The 8,588-nt window shown below is 49.8% G+C and overlaps 1 long non-coding RNA gene across 1 annotated transcript; it reads left to right on the top strand.

Moving 5' to 3' along the window:
- The first annotated feature begins 1,212 nt into the window (after nt 1-1,212).
- LOC117130990 lies at nt 1,213-1,866 on the top strand. Its single transcript, XR_004454232.1, has 2 exons — nt 1,213-1,252; nt 1,587-1,866. It is a non-coding gene; the product is annotated as an uncharacterized LOC117130990 (long non-coding RNA).
- The last annotated feature ends 6,722 nt before the right edge of the window (nt 1,867-8,588 follow it).

Raw genomic sequence — 8,588 nt, 5'->3', positions numbered from 1 at the left:
CATCCGGTATTTCATGTGTCGATGCTGCGTAAGCATATACCAGATCCGAATATGGTCGAGCCGCAGCGACCAGAGAACTTGCAACCTAACCTCACTTATCCTGAAGGTCCTTTGCGAATAGGCGAGCGTCGTATCAAGAAATTGAAGAATAGGGAAATTTTGCAAGTTTAAGTATTTTGGGGAAAGCGACAGAGAGTTGTTATAACATGGGAGGATGAAGATAAGTTCCGAGTTGATTATCCAGAACTCTTCTCAGATACCCCAGTCGTCCAATAAAGGGTGTACACTTGTATTTTGAGAATTCGGGGACAAATTCTTTTAAGGGGGGAAGAGTGTAATAACCCTCATGAGCCAATAAATTTTTGGTCGAGAAAAATCCCGCTCGACCAGTTTTTAGTTGGTTCAACAAGGATTAATAAAAATAAAGATCGACCCGGTAGATTAATTTCTCGAAGGGACTGTCTTGTGGTTGAAAGACCTTCACTTGATAGTTTGGTCGAGTCTTAAATATTTTGGTCGAATTTTTATTAAACTGGAAGAGATTTTCCGAGAACAAGACGAGAGCCAAAGACAAGGAATATTTGGTTGAAAAATTATTGAAAATTATCAACCAACTGCTACAATTAATTTTGGACCAGACTCATGTCTTCCACCAGCCTGCTTGCTCAGTCTTTAATCACATGACTTGCACCTGCCTGCTTGCCTAGCTTCTTCAGTAACTGTCACATGACAATCACAAGCTGCCTGCTTGCCTTGTTTCTTAGATTGTCATGTGAGAAGCACATGAAAGGGGTGGAGTTTCTTCAGGTTAAGGAAAGGACAGCAGCTTGTGCTGAGAGTGCTGAAGCAGCTGGCCAGCTGTCCCCACTCAGCTTAGCTTTGTCCTGAGTGAAACCCTCACCTGAAGCAAGCTCACCTCACATTTAACCCCTCTCCAGCTGCTTCCCAGGTTCAGAACCCTGCAGAAAAACCTAGAGAATTTCAGTGAGAAAGAGAGAAAGAAGAACAGAAAAATCAGTGAGAAAAATCAAGAAAATAAATCAAGAAAAAATTGGTGGTGACCTAATCTTCAACCTTAGCTCAGTTTGTTACCTTGAGAAAGATCAGAAGGTGAGATTTTTAAATAAAACCCTAGACCTAGTTGAGTTCAGATCATGATCCGACCTTGATCTTTCTCTTTGATCAGTCCAGCCACAAGCTTACTTTGGAAAAGAGGATCAGCTGAGGCCATCTAATCCTTTGGTTCATCTTGGTAACTTTGGTCTCTTACCTCAGTCATGTGTTGATCAGAGCTAGTTGATGTTTACATAAGAACTTGGTCGGATCAGTTCTCTAAGTGGTGATATAGTTCAGATTTTGATTTATTTCGGTTTGAATCAACCTCTTAGAATCACCAGCTATGATGTTTTGATCTGGCCTTGAGTAAACCGATTTGAACTCAGTCTGATCTTGTCCTGAACCTTGGTAGACTGACTAGAACCGAGCTGAACTTGTATTGTCTGAGCAGAACCAAGCTTGAACTGATCTGATCTAAGGTGTTAAGGCATGAACCGAACTGATCTTGTGATCATACCACTCTGTTTCAGGTCAGAGGTAGAGTAAAGCTTGAAGTATCCAGTCCTGTCCATTCAGCCTTGTTCAAGTGGAACTCAAGTCTTGTCCAAGCCAGTTTCAAGACTAATCTTTAGGTGAGTCTAGAGAGAAGATGAGATAGATCATGAATGTGTACATGATTGAGTTTAAATTGTAGTATCTCAATTAGATAGTAAAGTCTTTGAATCCTTTAAGAAGTGTATGGGTTTACTCAGTGTAAACACTTACACTTAAAGATTAATCAAAAGGTTAAAGTGAGGTTAATCATAATCATAGTACTTGTTCCCAAGTACTAATCTTAATTATGAAATAATCATGGTTTTGATTATGGATTAATCTTGGTTTAATTAAGAATTAATCTTGGTTTAATTAAGAATGTAATCTGAGATTAATTAAGGAGTAATCATGATTAATTAAGTACTAATCTTGGATTAATTAAAGATTAATATGATATTAATTAAGGATTAATCTAGGATTAATTAAGAGTTAATTATGATTAATTAAGGATTAATTATAGATTAATTTGAAATAAATATGGAAGTAAAATAATGTGAAGTAAAATGATGTGAAGTCTTGTTATATTCACTATCCCTAAAGCCCCCGCATTACCGTGACTTGGTCCTGCGAACGGAACAAGGTCATGAAGACACGATGATGGGGTAGCTCCCTGGAGACCGTGTACTGCATGACGATGCAGTGTCGGATTGTTCATACCGGACATTCGACAATGATGGTGATGCTAACTCACTAGTCTCGGTAAGCCTTAGTGGTTTCTCGGGTCTAGTATATATATTGTATTATATGACTATGGTAACGGGCGGGTGTTGTGGAAGTGATGTTTAAAAATAAGAATTCACAATGATGATCGATATTAACGTATAGTACTAGTACTTGCCTGATCATGTATATGCATTTGATAATTGCTTGATTTATTATTGATTGTGTTGTGATTCTAGATTCACTGAGTAAACTAGTTGCTCATGACTCATTTGTGTGTTCAGGTAACCCTTAGGCGGGAGACACTTAAATCTTTTGGACGGAAGGAGCGGCCAACCAGCGGTAGTATTTTGTTGTCCTTGCAACGTACATTTTGATGTATATTTACTTAAAACGTTGTTGGGCGATAGGCCGTAGGGTAAACTGTAACAGTTTGTAAGATGTTTAAAGCAAATAAATAATGTATAAAAGAAGTTTATAAATCACGAGTTCTCATATGATATTAGTCCCTGTCCGGGACGAACTAACTATCGAATATTGCTTTATCGGGGTGAAAAGCCTAGACTAATATCCGATAGGAGTGTCTGTGTTCTTTGGTTGTTGGTCTAAGGTGATCGGATTTATTTCGAGAACCTCGGGTCGACCATCAGGGAACATCGACCGTGTCATTTCCGGTTATCTACGATCGGGGGTGTCACACACATGACGTCTGTGGCTGTCCGTGTGTGTCCGTCAGCACACACAGGACGTCCGTGGCTGTCCATCAGTACACATATCAGCACGATGGTCCTCTGAATGAGCACGCTGTCCCTTCCCGTGAACTGTTCGGGTGATTTTGGCCCACGTGGGGTGTCTGTTCAGTACACACAGGACATCCGTGGGTGTCCGTCAGCACACACAGGACGTCCGTGGGTGTCCGTCAGCACCAACAGGTAATCCGTGGCTATCCGAGTGTGTCCGTGTGTGTCCGTCAGCACACACATGACGTCTGTGGCTGTCCTACAGTAAACATATCAGAATGTTGGTCCTTGGACTCAGCACGCTGACCCTTCCCGTGCACTGTTCGGGTGATTTTGGCCCACGTGGGCTGTCTGTTCAGTACACACAGGACGTCCGCCAGCACACACAGGACGTCCGTGGCTGTCCGACGTCCTGTGTGTGCCCGTGTGTGTCCGTTTGTGTCCATCAGCACACACAGGACGTCCGTGGCTGTCCATCAGTACACATATCAGCACGCTGGTCCTTGGACTCAGCATGCTGGCCCTTCCCGTGGACTGTTCGGGTGATTTAGGCCCACGTGGGCTGTCCGTTCAGTACAAACAGGACGTCTGTGGGTTTCCGTCAGCACACACAGGACGTCTGTGGGTGTCCATCAGCACACACAGGACGTCCGTAGCTGTTTGTGTTTGTCCGTCAGCACACACAGGACGTCCGTGGCTGTCCATCAGTACACATATCAGCACGCTGGTCCTTGGACTCAGCACACTGGCCCTTCCTGTGGACTGTTCGGGTTATTTTGGCCCACATGGGCTGTCTGTTCAGTACACACAGGACGTCTGTAGCTGTCCGTGTTTGTCCGTCAGCACACACAGGACTTCCATGGCTGTCCATCAGTACACATATCTGCACGCTGGTCCTTGGACTCAGCACGCTGGCCCTTCCCGTGGACTGTTCGGGTGATTTTGGCCCACTTGGGCTGTATGTTCAGTACACACAGGACCTGCGTGGGTGTCTGCTAGAACACACAGGACGTCCGTGGCTGTCAGTGTGTGTCCGTGTGTGTCTGTGTGTGTCCGTCAGCACACACAGGACGTCCGTGGCTGTCCATCAGTACACATATCAGCACGCTGGTCCTTGGACTCAGCATGCTGGCCCTTCCCGTGGACTGTTCGGGTGATTTAGGCCCACGTGGGCTGTCTGTTCAGTACAAACAGGACGTCTGTGGGTTTCCGTCAGCACACACAGGACGTCTGTGGGTGTCCATCAGCACACACAGGATGTCCGTGGCTGTCTGTGTGTGTCCGTGTGTATCCTTCAGCACACACAGGACTTCTGTGGCTGTCCATCAGTACACATATCAGCACGTTGGTCCTTCGACTCAGCACGCTGACCCTTCCCGTGGACTGTTCGGGTGATTTTTGCCCACGTAGGCTGTCTGTTCAGTACACACAGGACGTCCGTGGGTGTCCACCAGCACACACAGGACGTCCGTGGCTGTCCGTGTGTGTCCGTCAGTACACACAGGACATCCTTGGCTGTCAATCAATACACATATCAGCACGCTGGTCCTTGAACTCAACACGCTGGCTGTTCCCGTGGACTGTTCGGGAGATTTTGGCCCATGTAGGTTGTCTGTTCAATACACACAGGACGTCTGTGGGTTTCCGTTAGCACACATAGAACGTCCGTGTTTATCCGTAAGCACACATAGGACGTCAGTGGCTGTCCGTGTGTGTTCGTCAGCGCACACAGGACGTCTGTGGCTGTCCATCAGTACACATATCAGCACATTGGTCCTTGGACTCAGCACGCTGACCCTTCTCGTGGACTGTTCGGGTGATTTTGGCAACGTGTGCTGTCTGTTCAGTACACACAGGACGTCCGTGGGTGTCCGCCAGCACTCACAGGACGTCTGTGGCTGTCCTTGTGTGTCCGTGTGTCCGTCAGCACACACAGGACGTCCATGGCTGTCCATCAGTACACATAACAGCACGCTGGTCCTTGGACTCAGCACACTGGCCCTTCCCGTGGACTGTTTGGGTGATTTTGGCCCACGTGGGCAGTCTTTTCAGTACACACAGGACGTCTGTGGGTGTCCGTCAGCACACACAGGATGGCTGTATATGTCTGTCAGCACACACATGACGATCGTGGCTGTCTGTGTGTGTCCGTCAGCACACACATGACGTTCCTGGCTGTTTGTGTGGGTCCGTCTGCGCACACATGACATCCGTGGCTGTCCGTGTGTGTCCGTGTGTGTCCGTCAGCACACACAGGACGTTCGTGGCTGTCCATCAGTAAACATATCAGCACATTGGTCTTAGGACTCAGCACGCTGACCCTTCCCATGGACTGTTCGGGTGATTTTGGCCCACGTGGGCTGTCTGTTCAGTACACACAGGACGTCTGTGCCTGCCCGTGTGTGTCCGTCAGCACAAACAGGACGTCCGTGGCTGTCTATCAGTACACATATCAGCATGCTGGTCCTTGGATTCAGCACGCTGGCCCTTACTGTGGACTGTTCAGGTGATTTTGGCCCACGTGGGCTGTCTGTTCAGTACACACAGGACGTCTGTGGGTGTCCATCCGCACACACAGGACGTTCGTGTGTGTCCGTCAGCACACACAGGACGTCTGTGGCTGTCCATGTGTGTCTATGTGTGTCCGTCAGCACACACAGGACGTCTGTGGCTGTCCATCAGTAAACATATCAGAACGTTGGTCCTTGGACTCAGCACGCTGACCCTTCCCGTGCACTGTTCGGGTGATTTTGGCCCACGTGGGCTGTCTGTTCAGTACACACAGGACGTCCGTGGGTGTCCGCCAGCACACACAGGACGTCTGTGGCTGTCCGACGTCCTGTGTGTGCCCGTGTGTGTCCGTTTGTGTCTGTCAGCACACACAGGACGTCCGTGGCTGTCCATCAGTACACATATCAGCACGCTGGTCCTTGGACTCAGCACGCTGGCCCTTCCCGTGGACTGTTCGGGTGATTTAGGCCCACGTGGGCTGTCTGTTCAGTACACACAGGACGTCTGTGGGTTTCCGTCAGCACAAAAAGGACGTCTGTGGGTGTCCGTCAGCACACACAGGATGTCCGTGGCTGTCCGTGTGTGTCCGTGTGTATCCTTCAGCACACACAGGACGTCTGTGGCTGTCCATCAGTACACATATCATCACGTTGGTCCTTCGACTCAGCACGCTGACCCTTCCCGTGGACTGTTCGGGTGATTTTTGCCCACGTGGGCTGTCTGTTCAGTACACACAGGACGTCCGTGGGTGTCCACCAGCACACACAGGATGTCCGTGGCTGTCCGTGTGTGTCCGTCAGTACACACAGGACATCCTTGGCTGTCAATCAATACACATATCAGCACGCTGGTCCTTGAACTCAACACGCTGGCTGTTCCCCTGGACTGTTCGGGTGATTTTGGCCCATGTAGGTTGTCTGTTCAATACACACAGGACGTCTGTGGGTTTCCGTTAGCACACATTGAACATTCGTGTTTGTCCGTAGGCACACATAGGACGTCAGTGGCTGTCCGTGTGTGTCCGTCAGCGCACACAGGACGTCTGTGGCTGTCCATCAGTACACATATCAGCACATTAGTCCTTGGACTCAGCACGCTGACCCTTCTCGTGGACTGTTCGGGTGATTTTGGCAACGTGTGCTGTCTGTTCAGTACACACAGGACGTCCGTGGGTGTCCGCCAGCACTCACAGGACGTCTGTGGCTGTCCTTGTGTGTCCGTGTGTGTCCGTCAGCACACACAGGACGTCCATGGCTGTCCATCAGTACACATAAAAGCACGCTGGTCCTTGGACTCAGCACACTGGCCCTTCCCGTGGACTGTTCGGGTGATTTTGGCCCACGTGGGCTGTCTGTTCAGTACACACAGGACGTCTGTTGGTGTCCATCAGCACACACAGGACGGCTGTATGTGTCCGTCAGCACACACATGACGATCGTGGCTGTCTGTGTGTGTCCGTCAGCACACACATGACGTTCGTGGCTGTTAGTGTGTCTCCGTCAGCACACACATGATGTCCGTGGCTGTCCGTGTGTGTCCGTCAGCACACACAGGACGTTCGTGGCTGTCCATCAGTAAACATATCAGCACGTTGGTCCTAGGACTCAGCACGCTGACCCTTCCCATGGACTGTTCGGGTGATTTTGGCCCATGTGGGCTGTCTGTTCAGTACACACAGGACGTCTGTGCCTGTCCGTGTGTGTCAGTGTGTGTCCGTCAGCACAAACAGGACGTCCGTGGCTGTCTATCAGTACACATATCAGCACGCTGGTCCTTGGATTTAGCACGCTGGCCCTTACTGTGGACAGTTCGGGTGATTTTGGCCCACGTGGGCTGTCTGTTCAGTACACATAGGACGTCTGTGGGTGTCCATCCGCACACACAGGACGTCCGTGTGTGTCCGTCAGCACACACAGGAAGTCCGTGGCGGTCCATGTGTGTTCGTGTGTGTCGGTCAGCACACACAGGACGTCTGTGGCTGTCCATCAGTACACATATCAGCACGTTGGTCCTTGGACTTAGCACGCTGACCCTTCTCGTGGACTGTTCGGGTGATTTTGGCCTACGTGGGCTGTATGTTCAGTACACAAAGGACGTCCGTGGGTGTCCGCCAGCACACACAGGACGTCCGTGGCTGTCCGTGTGTGTCCGTGTGTGTCTGTGTGTGTCCGTCAGCACACATAGGACGTCTGTGGCTGTCCATCAGTACAGATATCAGCACGTTGGTCCTTGGACTCAGCAAGCTGGCCCTTCCCGTGGACTGTTCGAGTGATTTTGGCCCACGTGGGCTGTCTTTTAAGTACAAACAGGACGTCTGTGGGTGTCCGCCAGCACACACAGGACGTCTGTGGCTGTCTGTGGCTGTCCGTGTGTGTCCATCAGCACACACAGGACGTCCGTGGCTGTCCATCAGTACACATATCAGCACGTTGGTCCTTGGACTCAGCAAGCTGGCCCTTCCCGTGGACTGTTCGAGTGATTTTGGCCCACGTGGGCTGTCTTTTAAGTACAAACAGGACGTCTGTGGGTGTCCGTCAGCACACACAGGATGTCCGTGGCTGTCCGTGTGTGTCCGTGTGTATCCTTCAGCACACACAGGACGTCTGTGGCTGTCCATCAGTACACATATCATCACGTTGGTCCTTCGACTCAGCACGCTGACCCTTCCCCTGGACTGTTCGGGTGATTTTGGCCCACGTGGGCTGTCTGTTCAGTACACACAGGACGTCCGTGTGTGTCCGTCTGCACACACGGGACATCTGTGTGTGTCTTTCAGCACACACAGGACGTCCATGGCTGTCAGTCAGCACACACAGAACGTCCATGGCTGTCCATCAGTACACATATCAGCACGCTGGTCCTTGGACTCAGCACGCTGGCCCTTCCCTTGGCTGATTTTGGACAACCATAGACTGTCCGTGGACTGCCCATCAGTACACATATAAGCACGCTGACCAGACATATCAGCATGCTCGTCCTTCCCATGGACTGTTCATGTACTGATTTTGGACAACTGATGCACCATGT

This window comes from Brassica rapa, unplaced genomic scaffold (genome assembly GCF_000309985.2).
Source record: "Brassica rapa cultivar Chiifu-401-42 unplaced genomic scaffold, CAAS_Brap_v3.01 Scaffold0766, whole genome shotgun sequence".
Classification (NCBI taxonomy): Eukaryota; Viridiplantae; Streptophyta; class Magnoliopsida; order Brassicales; family Brassicaceae; genus Brassica; species Brassica rapa.
This window is presented reverse-complemented; position numbering and strand designations above follow the sequence as displayed.